Source organism: Sciurus vulgaris (assembly GCF_902686455.1).
Source record: "Sciurus vulgaris genome assembly, chromosome: 15".
Classification (NCBI taxonomy): Eukaryota; Metazoa; Chordata; class Mammalia; order Rodentia; family Sciuridae; genus Sciurus; species Sciurus vulgaris.
In genome coordinates, this window is record NC_136476.1 from 63752298 (window position 1) to 63770912 (window position 18615).

General features: G+C 38.2%; 1 protein-coding gene across 3 annotated transcripts in view; it reads left to right on the forward strand.

Moving 5' to 3' along the window:
- The window catches only part of LOC306644691 (uncharacterized protein), a 158566-nt gene that overhangs the window by 105020 nt on the left and 34931 nt on the right, over window positions 1-18615 (forward strand). For 2 of the 3 annotated variants that reach the window (XR_013759441.1, XR_013759442.1), the window contains exons 2-3: window positions 1581-1678; window positions 2915-3053. The exons of the other annotated variant lie outside the window; for it this stretch is intronic. The gene's annotated coding sequence lies outside the window, so the exon portion shown is untranslated. The remainder of the gene's footprint in view (window positions 1-1580; window positions 1679-2914; window positions 3054-18615) is intronic. 3 annotated transcript variants of the gene reach the window in all.

Consider the following 18615-nt stretch of genomic DNA (forward strand, 5'->3'; position numbering starts at 1 on the left):
AGGACTTAAAACTCGAGATTTTGTTCTTTAACATAATCATGTTAAAAGTGAGCAAAACTGACTAATGGTTTGAACCAAGAGCAAAGGATGTGGGAGTACAAGGGAGAATTTCAAGCTGTGGTTGAAGATAGAGCCAGCAGAGTGGAAAGGCTTCTGAATATGGATATCAAAATCACATGTCTATCATTCATCAAGTGCTTACCAGGATCCAGGCATTGTGAAAAGTATTTCTCATTAAGACTCACAAAATTCCCATGAAGTACTGTCTGATCATCCAGTTGTACAGATGAAGAAATTGAGGTACTGAGACTTATATTGACTTGCCTTAAGCCATACAACTTAATAAGCCGGGCATATGGACTCAAATCTATTTCTATCTGCTTTGTGCTCTTTCCATATTGCTTGGCTGCTCACCGTCCAAACTCTTGAAATGTAAATGCTTTTACTCATTAATAACAACTGGAATTTAGGCCCAAGTCCAAGACTTGTTCAATATGTAAGGCCAGGAAGCCATACAACAATGTACTTTGAACCCTGCATACCAACATTTTCTTACCAGAACAAAAATGTCTTCTTTGATGTTGTGAAAGTAATAATACAGAAATTATCTTTCCTAAGATGCTGCAGGGACTTAAAATATGGCAAGATGACTTTTTAAAGATACATTTTTATAAACATTGCAAGAACACATAGTTTAAAAAGCCAAGTGATTTTACATGACTTATAATGGAAAACAGTGCTGTCTCTGGCCTCCTATTACTTCTCTGTTCTTATTCCTATCCCCACTTCCCAAAAGCAACCACATCTATGTTTCCCCCATATTTAAAATATCATATGTCTGCTATCATTTTTTAATTTTTATTTTTTAGCTAGTATATTAACTTTTTAGAACTTTTGTAAAAAAAAAAAAAAAAAATACCCAAAATTGGGTGACTGCCATGATAGCAGATCAACTAGAGGATCAAGGTAAGAGTTTGCCTAAGAATCTATTCTGTGCCTCCTCCTTAGCTTCTGATGGTTTTCTTTGGTGTTCCTTGGCTTATAGCTCTATCATCTCAATTTTTTCCTTCAACTTCATATGGAATTCATTTTTGTCTTCTCCATGGTTGTCTTCTCTCTGTGCATATCTGTCTGGGTCCCCCCTTTTTACAGGGACACCAGTCACATTGGATGAGTTTCCAACCTAATAACACAATTTTTACTTGATCATTCCTGTATAAATCATCCTTTTCTAAATAAGTCACATTCTGAAGTATTGAGGGTTAGGACTCCAACACATCTTTTTCTGGGAGTATAATCCAATCCCCCCTAAAAGTTATTATCTATTGTCTTCTTACCATAAAAGATGAGAATTTAGTTCTCATTCTCTGTCTTCCTTCTATTCACTTTTATTACTTTCACAATTTCTGGTAATAACTTTTCTGTTCAATCAAGGTTTAGTGTTTGCCTTATTAAGGTTATGCAATTATTATTTACATTTGAGTCACATAATAAGTTCCATTAAATTTCCTTTCTTGTGTGACTTTTGATTTTCATGGAATTATTAATGTTGTTGTGTTCTTGGTTGCTTATTTTTCTAGGTTAAAAGAAACCAAATTCCAGACTACATAAGGAATTCCTGCTTGTCAAAAAGGAAAAGATGAGAAATGAGTAGAAATGTGGGCCAAGGTATGAACAGGTAATTCAAAAAAGAAAAAGATCCTCATGGTTACAAGTGAATGAGATGCTCAAGCATATGGGTGATTGGGAAAATGAAAACATCTAAATATTACTTTACTTTTTTAAGATTAGTGACAATTGAAAAACTGGATGGTGGTTGGCAGGCATGTGGCAATATGGGAACTACAAAATGTCACTGATGGAAGTGTAGACCAGGCAGCAGTTCTGAAGAGCTCCTTATCATCCTTTAGTCAAGTCATCACGTGCTGGGACATGTATCCTGCAGGAACTCCCAATTTTGGGTTAGTAGCTGAGAATTGGAGACAATCAACTTGTTCAATAATGGACCAGATAAGTACCTGTGATGCTTTCACATTAAGGAACGCTTGTGAGTTGGAAACAATGAATTAGATATGTACTCAATGCTTTGGTTTGACTGTTTCCCAAAGCTCACATATCAGAAGCTTGATCACCAATGTGGTCTGATCTGCTTGATGCGGAGCCTTAGGGGAATGTTGGAGTCATGGGGGACAGCCCTCGTGAATGGATCAGTGCCATTCTTACTGCACTGGATTCTCTACAAAAGGATGAGCTTGCTCTTCCTTCTTTCTTGCCCCCTTTTTACCCTTCTGCCTTCCACTATAGCATATACAGCAAGAAGTCTCTTGCCTGTCGCTCCTTCCTGGACTTGCATGCCTCCAGAACCATGAGAAATAGATTTCTATTCATTTTAAATTACATGGTCTGTTATGGTAGTGCAAAGTAAACTAAGAGCACTGTGGATAGACAGTGCTGAGTGGAAAAAATAGGAAAAAGAATAAGACACTAGCAAAATAGTACATGTAAACATTAAAAGTGTATGCAAAGAATATAGTACACACTTAAAAAGAGCCCATATAAATAGAAATGATATACTTAAACTGTATCAGGGTGTTTGCATATGGGGAAGTGGGAATTTAAGGGGAAACATCAATAATGAGAGCAACTGTGCTAAGACCACTGCTAGTGAGCTGGGGATTGAGGTGTAGGATTAACTCAACCATCTGCACCTGAGCTCTAAAAACAAATTCAGCATTTACATAATTATGACTAAGTAAATATTATTTACATGTTGTATGATTACATTTTCCTTAGAGTTACAGATATTTTTCACTTCCCTAGAGGGAATAATCCAATATATTTTGTTCTGTGCACTTTCACTAATTCATCCCTAAACTCTTTGCAAGATATATATATCTTTTCCTTTTATATGCAGATTCTCAATACATCAGTTTCATGTTTTGATGACATCATTCTTATCATCTGCTGTGGACTGATTGTGTCCTCCATGAACATATGCGGAAGTCTTAACTCTTTATGACAGTGTTTGGAGATGGCTCTTCAGGAGGTAGGAGGTAATTAAGGTTAAATGAGATCAGAAGGGTGGAGCCCTGGTTTGTTGGACTGGTGGCCTTATAAGAAGAATAAGAGAAAGAGACCTCTTTTATTCTCTGCCATGTAAAGAACCAGGGAGAGGAAGCCATCCAAAGAACAGGAAGATTGCCCTAGCAGAAACCAATCCTTCCTAATTTAGGGCTTAATTTAGGGCTTCTAACCTCAAGAACTGTGAAAAGAGAAAATTTCTGTTATTTATGCCTCAAGTCCATCATATTTTGTTATGGTAGCCAAAACAGACTAAGACAGATTTTGGTCCCAAGTCGAGTGCATACCTAAAAATGTGGAAGTGGCTTTAGAGCTGGCTAAGAGGTGGAGTCAGGCAGAGTTTTGTAGTGCATGTTAGAAAAAGTCTAGATAACAGCAGTTAAAGGAACTGTTAAATAGGAATATGGACACTAAAGGAAATTATGGTAAAGGCTCATAAAGAGAAGAACTAGAAAGAAAATATCTATTTTCTTATATATTCACAAATGGAATAATCATACTGGTGGAAATATGGATATTAAAGGTCATTCTAGTGAGGCATTGGATGAAAACGAGGAACAGGTTATTGGAAATCAGAGGAAGGTTGATCCTTGTGATAAAGTGGCAAAGAACTTGCCTGACTTCATTCTAGTGTTCTGAAGGAGGGATAAATTATGAGCAAAAAAGTTGGATAGTTAGCAGAGGAGATTTCTAAGCAAAATGTAGAAGGCCGTCCTAGGTCCTAATTGCTTCTGGTAAGATGAAAGAGGAAAGAGACAAACTGAAGAAGGAATTAAGTGAAAAATGAACCAATTGAAGGGCATCTCAGTTGATTCCATAATTTAGCTATTGTGAATTCAGCTGCTATGAACATTGATGTGGCTGCATCACTGTAGTATGCTGATTTAAAGTCCTTTGGGTATAAATGGAGGAGTGGGATAGCTGGGTCAAATGGTGGGTTCATCCCAAGTTTTCTGAGGAATCTTCATACTGCTTTCCAGAGTGGCTGATGAATGGATAAAGAAACTGTGGTATATATATACACAATGGGATATTATTCAGTCATAAAGAAGAATAAAATTATGGCATTTGCTGGTAAATGAATGAAGTTGGAAAATATCATGCTAAGTGAAATAGGCCAAACCCCGAAAACCAAAGGCCAAATGTTTTTTCTGATAAGTGGATGACAATATATAATGAAGAGGGGTGGTGAGGAAGGGAAGAGAAGAATGAAGGAACTTTGGATGGTGTAGAGGAAAATGGGATGGGAGGGGGTGGGGACAGAAAGATAACAGAATGAAACAGACAGTATTACCCTATGTATATGTATGATGACATGAATGGTGCAAATCTACATTTCTATGGTACACCCATAGAAATGAAAAGTTGTACCCCATTTGTGTACCATGAATCAAAATGCAGTTTGTAGAAATAAAAAAAAATAATAAAAAAAATGAACCATAACTTGATTTGAAAAATTCGAAGTCTGTGAATATTACAAAAACAAAACAAAACAAAGCAAAAATCCTTGTTCTGAAGAAAATACTAAGGTATGGCTGAACAACCATTTGATGTACCCCCAACGGAAGCCAGGAGAAGATGTGGGTTTACGCTAGCAGAAGTGCTGACATTTTGAACTGAAGTGAATGTGTGCCATGAAATTAGGCTTTGCAGCTCAGATTCTAGAAGATAGGACAGAGAAGCTATTTGGCTGTGATCAGGTGCTATTATTCAAGAAAGGGAAGGAAGGACCCTGAACTTTCTTCTCTATTATTTTTCTTTTCTTTTTGAAATCTTGTTGAATATTGGACATCCAGTCTATGGCTCTGATTTTCTTCTCTTCCTCTGTTCCTAGCTTTTTCTCTTTATTTTATACATTCTGAGAGATTTTCTCAACTTTATCTTTCAACCCATCCCTCGATTTTACTTTTGCTCACTTAATTTTAATATCAAAACTCTCATGTTGTTCAGATTTAATATTTTGAAAATGGATGCCTTCTCTTGCTTTATCCCTAGAAGATTCCTTTTTCTCTTTGTGAAGAAGTTAGGTATTTGGAGCTGTTTACTTCTGTTCCCTGCATTGTTTATTTTTTCTTTAAGATTCTTGCACTGTTTTTTTATCTGAACTTTTTTCACATCGGAATATACACATCTTGTCTTCTCCTGGAATAGGAGGAGAGATAATCCAGCTGTAGCTTCTAATCCAGAATTTCAATTAAGTCTCCTATTTCAGTTCATCTTCACTCCAGCTTTTGAAGGTACAGGGAACCATAGATTCCGGAGCCTCCCTGCATTTTTCCTCCTGCATAGGTCTCATAACCACCTTAGGGTTATGCTTTCATGGATCTGCAAGTAGGTGGAAAGATTGGAAAGTGGCTAGCTTCTTCTGAACTCTACAGAGTTCCCACCCAGGAATCTTTAGAGACCAAAACAGAAAATAGAACACAGTCTATCTAAACACAGGCAAGTCCAAGGGGCAGCAGGAGAGAAGAGATATCTCAGATAATGGTGACCTTTTTAGTGCACGGACCCCACACTCTGCTAGAAATATGACCCTTAGACAGTAGACTGTCACCAACCAAATTGTTTCTGTAACATGAGTCAATTGGACAAAAGAGAAACTAGAAGTTAACTCTAGATTGATCTTTAAAAATCTGTCCCGTATAAAGGGGAGTAAAAATCCCCACAATTATAAGGACAGATAAATAAAGATTTTCTTGAGAAATAATTAGTGACATTATAAAGACCATGTTCCTGTCATCTTCAGAACATTGTTTATTTTGTCTAATTCTCAGTTCTCTGTAACTAATTATGTTATATCTGTAGCCTATGGTCTATCTGCTTGTTATTTAGTTCTTGAGATATGTAGCAAAAACATGATATATAACAAAAGTAATTCATTCATATAAATTTACCAAAAATAATGGATTTCAGACAAACCAAGAACCACTGTTTGCATTGCTACTTCTCTGGTAGAAGTGAGGTTCACAGAGGTCCATTTGGATCATAGGGATTACACATTTGACCTTCTCTCTATCCATGTGGGGTTTCTTTCTTGGGGATCACAATACTTAGATGGGACTTCACTGGGAATCTTTCTATGTAGGAGTGTAAGGTAAAACAATGTCATTCCCAGTAATTTCCTTTCTTTGGAGGAAGAAGATTAAATCTTGGTTTGGGGGCACATTTGCCAATTATAAAAACAATGAAAATCCTATACAAGAAAGATTTTTGTGAGAACACGAGGACTATGAAGCAAGCAAACAAAAATCCTGTTGAAATGTAAAGATTTCCACTTACTGCCATGATGGAATTTCACATCTCCTGCTTTCTTTCTTTTTCCTTTCTCCTTCTTGCCCTTTTTCTTTTCTCTCTTTCCTTTACTTTCTCTGTCTCTTCTCATTTTTCTACCTTTCTTTTCCTTAGTTTTGCTAGTTTTCATTCTTCTTCTCTTATTTATCCTCCTTCTTCTTAGCCTCCTTGTTCATCATCATCCTTAGGATTCTCACGACCTTAGCTGCATAAATTAAGTAGGACATCAGGCACAGGTTTTCTGAAGTGACTTAAAACAACAGGGACTTCTATTCTCCATAGACCTTACATTTGAGAACATGAATTTACAAACATAAGGGTGCTTAGGGCTGACTTAGGATTCTTAGGCCAACTCTATGACTTGTTGGAATTGTTATTCTCTGAAGAACTCATGGGTGTCAATTATGGGGTGGTGACTACAAAGCAGTGACCTCCCATGAGACCTCCAACTCATTTCTCAGAGGGCACCAAGAGCCCAGCAGCCACTACAACTCTGTGTAACTTTCCAACCTCAGACAAATCTGAACTGATGACCTGAGGGTGAGAGGCTCTGTATAACTTGATTACATTTTTTAAAAATTCCATTTTTCTCTTGAAGAGACACCTTCAGAACACAATGTCAGTTTATCTCTGCAATTTTAGACATCAAATAGCTTATTTTTTAGTTCTCTCTGGGTCAAAGAATGTTATTAAGAAGAAAAATGTAAAAAATATTGGTTTTATAACAATTCGGTATCCAAACTGAAGACTCTAATAAACTCACAGAAATGTTTTTGCTTTGGGATTCTTTAGAGAATAAAGGAAAGATAAAAATATTATGCAGGGCAAGAGTGCTCTAGAATTCACATTAAAAAATAAAACTAAGCAAATAAAATAACCAACAGATTTTTGAATGATAAATATGTCTGTATCACTGTTTTGGTGAGAATTCTCATTTAGGCACTAGATATTACGAACACACAATTTTACTGGGAATATCACTTTAGAATTCAGAGTATAGATGTTGCATGAACAAGAAAAGAAGAAATAAGAATTATTCTTCAACTTCTCTATGTAAAGAGTTTGTCAACCGAGATGTTTACCCTATTTCTCAGCACAGATAAAAGACATTGGATCTTAATCCAGGGCCCCTGGATTAGAACTTCATCTCTAGATATTGTGAGTTGGCTTTGTCAAAACAGACACAAAGAAATTAAAACAACTGGCATGATGTATTGAGAATGAACAAGCTGTTCTTCTTCTTCTTTTTTTTTTTTAAGTATATGGAAAAAATCAATATTTTGTCTTCGAGTACTTATACACCTATGCAGGAAAGAGAGGTGGAAAAATGAATTGTTCCATCTGTAATTTCAAGCAGGGAAAATGAGTTACAAGCATATCAGCAAAATACAGACAGAGGTAGGCCCAGTGAAGCAGAAGGAAAAATGACTAACCACAATTTCCCCTTATTCCCATAACTGATTGGACGTAAACAAAACATTCTCCCCAGAATGAGAGGCAAGAAGAAGTCTGACACTGAGCAGTGGCTACTTCTCAAGATATCTTTGTCAGCAAGATGGGTTCAAGTTATGATTTCCCCGTTTCTATGATTGACATTGTTACGGTTCTTAGAGCAGTTACCATGGAAACAGAGGGGCCTTGCATGTATTTGAAGTAATTCACCTGACCTACTGCTCAAAATGAGGGAGGACTGAGTGCTAGAATTCCTCCCCAGTATTCCCCATGATCTGGCTGTTGCAGGCTGAAGTCTTGGCACTGATCTGAAAATGCTGTGCAGGCAGGCATGGGAGGAAGGCTGAGAAACATGGAAAACTCCTGAATCCGCTGAGACAAATTCCAGCCTGAGATATTCCCTACAGAATTATGATACTGTCAATAGCCTCCGGTGCTTTCTCCTTCCTAAAAACGGACTTAATTTCTGCCCTTTCATTCCTGATGTCTCCTGGGGAAGCCTACAGGAAGGATGCCTCAGTCGATTTGAGGTGGAACATTTGTGTCCCCCTCTGGGCTGGAGGAAAAGGGAAGAGAGATTGAGATTGAGAGAGAAATGTTAAGTGAGTTTAAGGTGGTTGCATCACATTCAACCAGAAATGGTATCTGGATCACATTAAAAATCAGCCTGCTGTTCCTTCCCCTGTTGCTGTAGAGGGCAGGGAATCATGACTATCACAATATCACAGCGTTTCCTCAACCCTGACATCGGTGAGAACGGTCCAAGACCCCCAGATGCTGCCCATTTTGCCTTCCCCTTCACAAATAAATTCTTTGGAACTATTCTGTCCTTGATCTTATTTCAAGATGCTTCCATTCTTCTAATTCATGGGACTAAGAAGGAGTGCTGATAATTTCTTCATTTTCACCAATACTCTGAACAACTTTTCTACCAACATTTATCAACTTTTTTCTTTTATTTATTTATTTATTTATTTATTTTTTATTGTAAACAAATGGGATACATGTTGTTTCTCTGTACATGGCGTAAAGGCATACCATTTGTGTAATCATAAATTTACATAGAGTAATGTTGTTTGATTCATTCTGTTATTTTTTCCCTTCCCCCACCCCTCCCACCCCTCTTTTCCCTCTATACAGTCCTTCCTTCCTCCATTCTTGCCCCCCTCCCTAACCCTAACTCTAACCCTAACACTAACCCCTCCCTCCCCCCATTATGTGTCCTCACCCACTTATTAGCAATATCATTCAACCTTTGGTTTTTTGAGATTGGCTTATCTCACTTACCATGATATTCTCCAATTTCATCCATTTGCCTGCAAATGTCATAATTTTATCATTCTTTATGGCTGAGTAATATTCCATTGTATATATATACCACAGTTTCTTTATCCATTCATCAATTGAAGGACATCTTGGTTGGTTCCACAATCTGGCTATTGTGAATTGAGCAGCTATGAACATTGATGTGGCTGTATCTCTGTAGTATGCTGATTTTAAGTCCTTTGGGTATAGGCCAAGGAGTGGGATAGCTGGGTCAAATGGTGGTTCCATTCCAAGTTTTCTAGGGAATCTCCACACTGCTTTCCAGAGTGGCTGCACTAATTTGCAACCCCACCAGCAATGTATGAGTGTGCCTTTCTCCCTACATCCTCGCCAACACCTGTTGTTGCTTGTATTCTTGATAATCGGCATTCTAATTGGGGTGAGATGGAATCTGAGGGTGGTTTTGATTTGCATTTCTCTTATTACTAGAGATGGTGAACATTTTTCCATATGTTTGTTGATTGCTTGTAGATCTTCTTCTGTGAAGTGTCTATTCATTTCCTTAGCCCATTTGTTGACTGGATTATTTGCCTTCTTGGTGTAGAGTTTTTTGAGTTCTTTATAGATTCTGGAGATTAGTGCTCTATCTGAAGTATGATTGGCAAAGATTTTCTCCCACTCTGTAGGCTCTTTCTTCGCATTGCTGATAGTTTCCTTTGCTGAGAGAAAGCTTTTTAGTTTGAATCTATCCCAGTTATTGATTCTTGCTTTTATTTCTTGTGCTATGGGAGTCCTGTTGAGGACATCTGGTCCTAAGCCGACATGTTCAAGATCTGGACCTACTTTTTCTTCTATAATTTGCAGGGTCTCTGGTCTGATTCCAAGGTCCTTAATCCATTTTGAGTTTAGTTTTGTGCATGGTGAGAGATATGGGTTTAGTTTCATTCTGTTGCATATGGATTTCCAATTCTCCCAGCACCATTTGTTGAAGAGGCTATCTTTTCTCCATTGCATATTCTTGGCCCCTTTGTCTAGTATGAGAAAATTGTATTTATTTGGGTTTGTGTCCGTGTCCTCTATTCTGTACCATTGATCTACCTTTCTATTTTGGTACCAATACCATGCCGTTTTTGTTACTATTGCTTTGTAGTAGAATTGAAGATCTGGTATTGCAATACCCCCTGTTTCACTCGTCCTGCTAAGGATTGCTTTAGCTATTCTGGGTTTCTTATTCTTCCAGATTAATTTCATAATTGCTTGCTCTATTTCTGTAAGGTACACCATTGGGATTTTAATTGGAATTGCATTGAATCTGTATAGCACTTTAGGTAGTATGGCCATTTTGACAATATTAGTTCTTCCTATCCAAGAACATGGGAGATCTTTCCATCTTCTAAGGTGTTCTTTAATTTCTTTCTTTAGTGTACTGTAGTTCTCATTGTAGAGGTCTTTCACCTCTTTTGTGAGATTGATTCCCAAGTATTTTATTTTTTTCAAGGCTATTGTGAATGGGGTAGTTTTCCTGATTATTCTTTCCAAAGATTCATCACTTATGTATAAAAATGCATTAGATTTATGTGCATTGATCTTATATCCTGCTACTTTACTGAATTCACCTATGAGTTCTAAAAGTTTTCTGGTGGAATTTCCTGGTTCCTCTAAGTATATAATCATATCATCAGCAAATAGGGATAGTTTGAGTTCTTCTTTTCCTATTCATATCCCTTTAATTTCTTTGGTCTCTCTAATTGCTCTGGCTAGAGTTTCAAGGATGACATTGAATAGAAGTGGTGAAAGAGGGCATCCCTGCCTTGTTCCAGTTTTTAGGGGGAATGCTTTCAGTTTTTCACCATTTAGAATGATATTAGCCATGGGCTTAGCATAAATGGCCTTTACAATGTTAAGGAATGTTCCCACTCTCCCTATTTTTTCTAGTGTTTTGAGCATGAAGGGGTGCTGTATTTTATCAAATGCTTTTTCTGCATCTATTGAAATAATCATGTGATTCTTGACTTTAAGTCTATTGATATGGTGAATTACATTTATTGATTTCCTGATGTTGAACCAACCTTGCATCCCTGGGATGAAACCCACTTGATCATGGTGCACTATCTTTTTAATATGTTTTTGTATGCGATTTGCTAAAATTTTGTTGAGAATTTTTGCGTTGATGTTCATTAAGGATATTGGTCTGAAATTTTCTTTCCTCCATGTTTCTCTGTCTGGTTTAGGTATCAGTGTGATATTGGCTTCATAGAATGAGTTTGGGAGGGGGCGAATACACTTTCTTCTCAGCAGCACATGGATCCTTCTCTAAAATAGACCATATATTATGCCACAAAGCTAATGTCAGCAAATACAAGAAGATAGATACACTACCTTGTATTCTATCAGATCATAATGGATTGAAGTTAGAAATAAATGAAAGAGTAAAAAACAAACTATTCCAACACCTGGAGATTAAACAATATGCTATTATATGGTGAATGGATAACAGAAGATATTAGGAAGGAAATTAAAAAATTTTTAGAGGTAAATGAGAACAAAGAAACATCATATCAAAATCTCTGGTACACTATGAAAGCAGTACTTAGAGGGAAATTTATTGCATGGAGCGCATTTAATAAAAGAAGTAAAACTCAACAAATAAACAACCTAACACTTCAGCTCAAAGGCCTAGAAAAAGAACAGACCAGCACCAAAAGTAGTAGAAGACAGGAAATAGTTAAAATCAGAGCTGAAATCAATGAAATTGACACAAAAGAAACAATATAAAAAATTGACAAAATAAATAGTTGGTTCTTTGAAAAAATAAACAAAATTGATAAACCTTTAGCCACACTAACAAAGAGAAGACGAGAGAAAACCCAAATCACTAAAATTCGGAATGAACAAGGAAATATCACAACAGACAGGATTGAAATACAAAACATAATTAGAAGCTATTTTGAAAATCTGTACTCCAACAAAATAGAAAATTTTGAAGACATCAACAGGTTTCTAGAGACATATGAATTGCCTAAACTGAACGAGGAGGACATACACAATTTAAATAGACCAATTTCAAGCAATGAAATAGAAGAAGTCATCAAAAGCCTACCAACAAAGAAAAGTCCAGGACCAGATGGGTTCTCAGCCGAGTTCTACAAAACCTTTAAAGAAGAGCTCATTCCAACTTCGTTCTTGAGAAACTCGAGTTGCCACTTGGGTCGTTTCTTTCCCATCCTCCTGGCTGTTGATGGCCTTTGGGCTCCTCTTCGACTCTTTGGTGACCTTAGCATCTAGCTTGGTGTATTACTACCTGACATCTACCCTACCTGATGCTCAAGTAATTTGATTTCTCACCAATAATTCTGTTAGCACATTGGTTCTCTCCCTGCCTTGGCCTTTTCAACCCTCATGGCTTCCATCTGTCCTCTAACTGGGATCACTAAAGGTAGACAAAACTGAATTTTGATTTTACTTTCACCCCAAACTGTGCTACTTTCATCTGATACATGTTCATGCTCAGTGAGTTTTCTCTTGATCTTCATGAAGACTTCAAGCTTGGGAATCATTCTGTTTTCTCTCTCATACACTTCCTGGCCTCTCAGGTATTCTTACCTAGTAGGGTCATAATGGTTAGTGAGCTCAGCTTTCCTTCAACACAGCTTGGGATCTCTCAGAACCTACAAACTGAATTGGGAATGTTATGAACTTATTCATTTATCAAATATTGACCTGACAGCTGGCATCTTACAGATACTGGGGGTGTGGATCAATTCCCTGCTCTCTTTGAGCTTATGAAATACTGGATCAATAAGACAATAAATATAAATACAAAAATACAAAGTAAAGTGTTAGAGGAAGGTGAACACAATGCTACAATGATAATAAACAATTGAACATTTATACGGACCAGACACTATTATAAGTTCTTTAACCCTACTGATTTATTGAATCCTCACACCCAGCCTCTGAAAAACTTCTTCATTTTATTTCCACTTTGTAGTGGGAGCTGAGGTACAGAACAATTTAATTTACCATCATGAGGGTAGCATAAATGGTAGATTTGGGGTGGGTGGTATGAAAGGATGGAACTCAGTTTGAGGCGAAAGTGCTATCAGATAGTGAGTTTCCTTAGTCCATTCTCTTAATCACTAAATTCCTGCCTTTGGGTAGCTGTCAGAGAGTTTTCATAGACAAGCAGGTCATCGAGGGAGACTTTGAAAAGAAGGCATTTAGCCGAAGGCTTCCCATCAGAGATAGGGCCCTCTGCACAGATGTAAATAAAGGAACAGACAGGAGAAGCCTTTCAGTGGAGCAAGTAGCCTGGAGAAAGGCCTACGTATATTTGAAAAATGGAAGGAAGGTCGACATGACACACCACAGATACTGGGAGAGAATGACACACAGTCAGACTAGGCCAGACTTCAGACAGTTTGGGTAGATTAAGGGATTTTTATTATCTTCAGATAGCATGGGGAGTTGGAGTCAGTTTTCACTTTCAGAATCTCTTTCTGGAAAATGTGTGGAGAATAGATTGTGGGTTAAAAGAGAAAGTGGGGAAAACACCTGGAAAACTTTTGCAAGAAATCCAGTCTGGGGACAATGTGGGTTGGACTGCGGTGGGGGCACTGGGGATGGAGACATGTGGCTCTTTTGTGGATATACTTTGGAGGGAGGATCCACAGGACCAGGTCATGGGTGGACCTGATGAGTGATGGAAGGGGCAGAAACAGGAATGAGCCTCAGCTTTCTAATAGAAACCAGGAACTCTGTCCTCATTCTTACTGAGCAGATGGGGTCATCTAGCACCTCGACACTGAGCTTTCTTTTTCTTGCCTCCTGAACTACCATGTGTCCCTTTCCTCTCGCTTTTTCCCATCTCCTTATTCCTTCCTATATAACATTTCCAATATGTAACTTTAGCCATGTTTCGGTCTTCTTTATGGTACTACTTGATCTCTCCCTCTCTTTCTGTTGTGTATTTTCAAGTCTTCCTTCCCTAGTATCCTTCTTCAGATGCAACAAACTCAAGTTGTATCCACTCTGAAGCATAAACCCCTCTCTCAATGTTATCTCTTGAGTTGCTTCTGCAATCCCCCAACATCCCTTTCAAGCAAGCCATTGTAGCAAGTGATCTATACTCTTCATGATTGTTCCTAGAATAGATCTTCTCACCTTGATGTCTCATGAGCAAAGGGTGATGTGGGGCTATCCTGAGTTCTATCCAGGTAGGTATATGGTTTATTCAACAGTTCAGAACACTTTGCCGTACTTGGTTTCTTTGCTGTATTACCATGGCCTCTGTTAGTAGAGACTTTTCAAAAGGCAAAACCTGATACAAGCACATTGGGAGTGAGTGTTTGCTTCCATGGAATTCACAATCTAGGACTCTCCTAGAATCTAGGTTCCTGAAGTTCTTTAAGCCAAGCATCTTCATTTTTTCCTTGTTACTTCCACTCCCACCCCCATAAAATGCATGGAAAATTAGGTAATGTTTTCCATTATGATAATGAATAAATTATAGTGTAGCCTCTTCTGATATGGTGAAAATGTAGCCTTCTTAACCACATGGCCAAATGCCTAGAATATTTTTAAATACCCAGCACTGAGTGGTCATCCAAATAACATTAAACAGTTGGCATTTTAAAACAGCTTGTTTATTGAAAGTGGGTAGTTCCATGATTAGCCCTTGTAGGATATTTGTTCTGATGAGCCAACAAGGCTAGCTGTTGAATTAAAGGAGACTGCAGGGGAAGACCAGAGATTGGCTTTGGAGGCATACGAAGGGCCATTTGAAGAACCCAACTGTCACAGAACAGCTAGAAGGGAATATCAGACTAGTCCAACAGGCTACTTTATCAGTCTTTGCTTCTTCAGTGTTTGGACTGTTCCTCTAACTGATCAACACACACTGCTCTGTTGTCTTCAAACACTGAACTTCCATACTCTGCTCATGCTCTTTCCTTTGAACTTGTCCCTACTCTGATTTGAAAACTGCTTATGGTATAGGTGCAACTTCCAATGTTACCTTCTTTATAAAGCATTCCTCAACACCTGTTGTACACTGTTGCATTATGCCTAAAGAAAAGGGGGACAGTGAAACACAATGTTCTTGAATGTCTCATTTTGTTTCTCCCAAAACCAAGCCAAATAAAGGGAACAATGAGAGGAAGTTGGGCTGCAAAGTCCAGATACATAGTATCTTGAAGGACGCTGGCTTTCTCTTATGCACCCTGGAAGCAAAGGCAAGTTAGTGCTACTGTGGAAAGATACTTTCTTGCATGTACGTCAGGACAGTTGCTGGTCATAGAAGCAAACCTAGTAAGCTTATGCTGGTGATGTCACTCTTTGCAGCCTGACATATGAATGCCTCTCTGAGGGATGGGCATGGAACTGAGGGGACTGTGGAAAGGATATGTGTCACTCATCCAGGGGTCACCACTGGACAATACACTGTGAGGGAGAGGAGGCACTTCGTGGTGAGGCACTAGGGACAGAGGTGCTCTCTGCCCAGCCTTCCGCCACTCAACTCTTCTTGGAGTGGTTGCTGATCTCTCGTAGGCTTTCCCTAGTAAGTCAGACATCTCATGTGAACTTTCTCACTGGGCACTTTGGCCTTTCTGAAACCTATGCCCCTGCCCTTGCACAAGGGGCCAGGGAACGTGACAACTGCTGTATGGGTTCTGGAGTCCATGCTCGGATTCAAATCCTGGCTCTGTCTTTTCTTAGCTGTGTAACCTTGGACAAATGACTTGACCTCACGCTTCAGCTTCCTGATAAGCAAAATGAAAATCATCATAGTTTTTATTTCATAGTGATGTCGTGATGCTTAATATTTGGCATATGTAAAGTATTTAAAATATTGCTTTGTATTTTGTAAGAGTTTAATAAATATTGGCTAGCATTTTTTTCTCTCGCAGAGTTACTCCTTCTGGATTTGCATAGTATACTCCGCTATGATAATGATTATCATGATGTGATTATTTTGATTATATGTCTATAGGTTGTGGGCTTGCAGAAGACAAAAACAATAATGTTCTTCTCATCTTCCATAGCATCTCATTTGATACATAGCCTATAGTGCAAATTCAATAAATGTTTATTGAATTAATGAATGAACAGTAAGAAACTTTGTGGCTCATTTAAAGATGAATAGGGACCCAAGGTGAAGTTATTGCTAATAAAATCTGTTAGGGTGATTAACCAAACTATATAGTCATTTGTAATTTTGTAATTTTAATATTTAACTGTAGTGTATTTAAATCCTTATTATCTCTGTATGTAATAAGGTAAAAGAAGGTGAAGATTTATTGAGCACTATCTCTTATATGCTTTATAATCATAATTACAGCTATCCTAAAATCTACTGTTACCATTGTACAATTGAGGAGAGAGATGCAGAGAACATAAGTAACATACCTAAGCAAAAAGTACATGGCGGCACATCTGGGTTTCCAACCCATCGAGGTCAAACTGTAGAGTCTGAATTATTTCCTCTTTCCCCTTTTATTTTCTCCATGAACTTGTCCTTGTTAATTATTAGTAAGTTTCCATTGTCACATCTACCTCTTCCCATTCCCTTGGCCCCTAGGGCTTATGCATTTCTTCGCATTGCTATGTTTTTTCCCACAGAAAGAAAACTGTTGTGCCTTCTTTGCTGGTGACTGGTAGCCTAAAACCGATTTTGTGGTCAGATAAAGAAATTCTTGGTATGAACAGGGAGTTGAGATATTCAAGTCAGTTTGATAAAAATATGACATTTTTAATGGTGAGTTCTATTAGGCATTATAATCCTCCATTGGCATGGTATCACTTCAAAAGCCATGAAAGATGTTTCCCAGGAAGTGTACCTTTCTCAAGGAGGAAACAAGATCTTCCTTCCCTCCTAGATTCTCCAGCCCCACCAACAGGTTCATACTGTACTGCCCCCAGAGCAGCCTCATGCTCCTGAGTTGTGAAACTTTCCTGGTCTCCACATACAGAAATCCTCATTATTGAATCTTTCTTTTTCCTGCCTGAATCGTTTTCCAGTGGTGTCTGTTCTTGTACCCAAGTCTGTTCTGACATACACATCTTCTACATCTAGCTCCTTAACACATCTGGATCTCAATTGTCTCTGAGATCTTTCAGCCTGGAAAGAGTCATTCTGTCTCCCAGCCACAATTTCTCTAAAGCAGAATTCCTTTCACTCTGTGTCCTTCCTGCCACACGGAGTATAGTTCAGCTACTTAGGCAGCCCAAGTTTTATTTTCACTAGTGACGAATTTGGTTTCTCTACCCGCTGTGTTCACATTTGAGGATTTAGTCAATTGACAAACAAATCAGAAGGTCATATCATTGAAGTGGTTTTGTTTTTTTCTTCTCTTTTTCTGTTACAATGCTTTGATGTTTAAGAAACATCATACAGTGCTCAGCAGCAAAACACTTGAGAGTAAATTTCTGCCATTACAATGGTGTATCTATTTCAAAAGATCTGGAAGGTTGACTAGATTATCTACTTATAGATAGCGAATATGTGCTATCTCTGAGGCAAATGCTCACCTAGAAATTAATACATACCTGTGCAAACGACCCTTCTCCCACCAGTTTTTTTGAATGATGGCAGACTTTCATGGTGAAATAAATTTAGAAGATCATACTATAGACATCATTTTTCCTTCTACAGACACTGCTGTTATGTCGGATAAGTAAATCATTCCTCATGGAGCTGATAGGTTTCCTATCAGTAGCAAATGGTAATGAACTTCGAGGGTATCTTCTTGCTTCTGTTTTTGTTCTCTCAAATCTATAAACCAAAGTGATGCTCCTCTGCTCACCCTTCTGTGGCTTCCCACTCCTTACCAAGTCACACCTAAGCTCCTTGAGAGAGCCCACAGAGCCTCCAGGACCTGGTGGTCCCAATCAACTTGACCTTGTCTTTCTCTCCCCCTTGATCCACCCCATTCCTTGCGTCCACCGGCATTCCCTTGCCCTCATGTCTTTGAGGTCTTCTGGATCTCTTCCTCCAGTACTCTTTGGGCTCAATCCTCCTCAGGCCTTTCTATTCTCTATGGGATGTTCTCTGATCACTGTGTTTCAAAACGACAAACCCCAACATTTCCAGCCCTTTTCTACTTTGGCTTTTCCATCATCTTTCATAATATTTGTGATATTATTTAAATATTTAAATATGTTTTCTGTTTTTCCCTGCTAAAATATAAGCTCAAGTTGGGCAGAAACTATTATTTGTTCATTGCTTTATTCACGGCATCCAGAACTATGTCTGACACGTGGTAGACACTCAATAAATATTTGTTGAATGAGTGAGCAGCATGGCCTAGAATTTTGATGTTCTTTCCATTGATTTCCCCCGGATTCTCTAATGGACTATATTTGAGGGCTTGGGTGTATGTTGTTTGGCTTCTTTCTCTCCTTGAGGAGTCTGCCAGCAATCTGAATCTGTCAGATCTGAGATCTGGGGCAATACTCAGATGTGATTCCTGGAGGGCTCTCTGGGTTAGGTCTTGGTTTTTTGTTTCTTTTTTTTAAAGATAAACT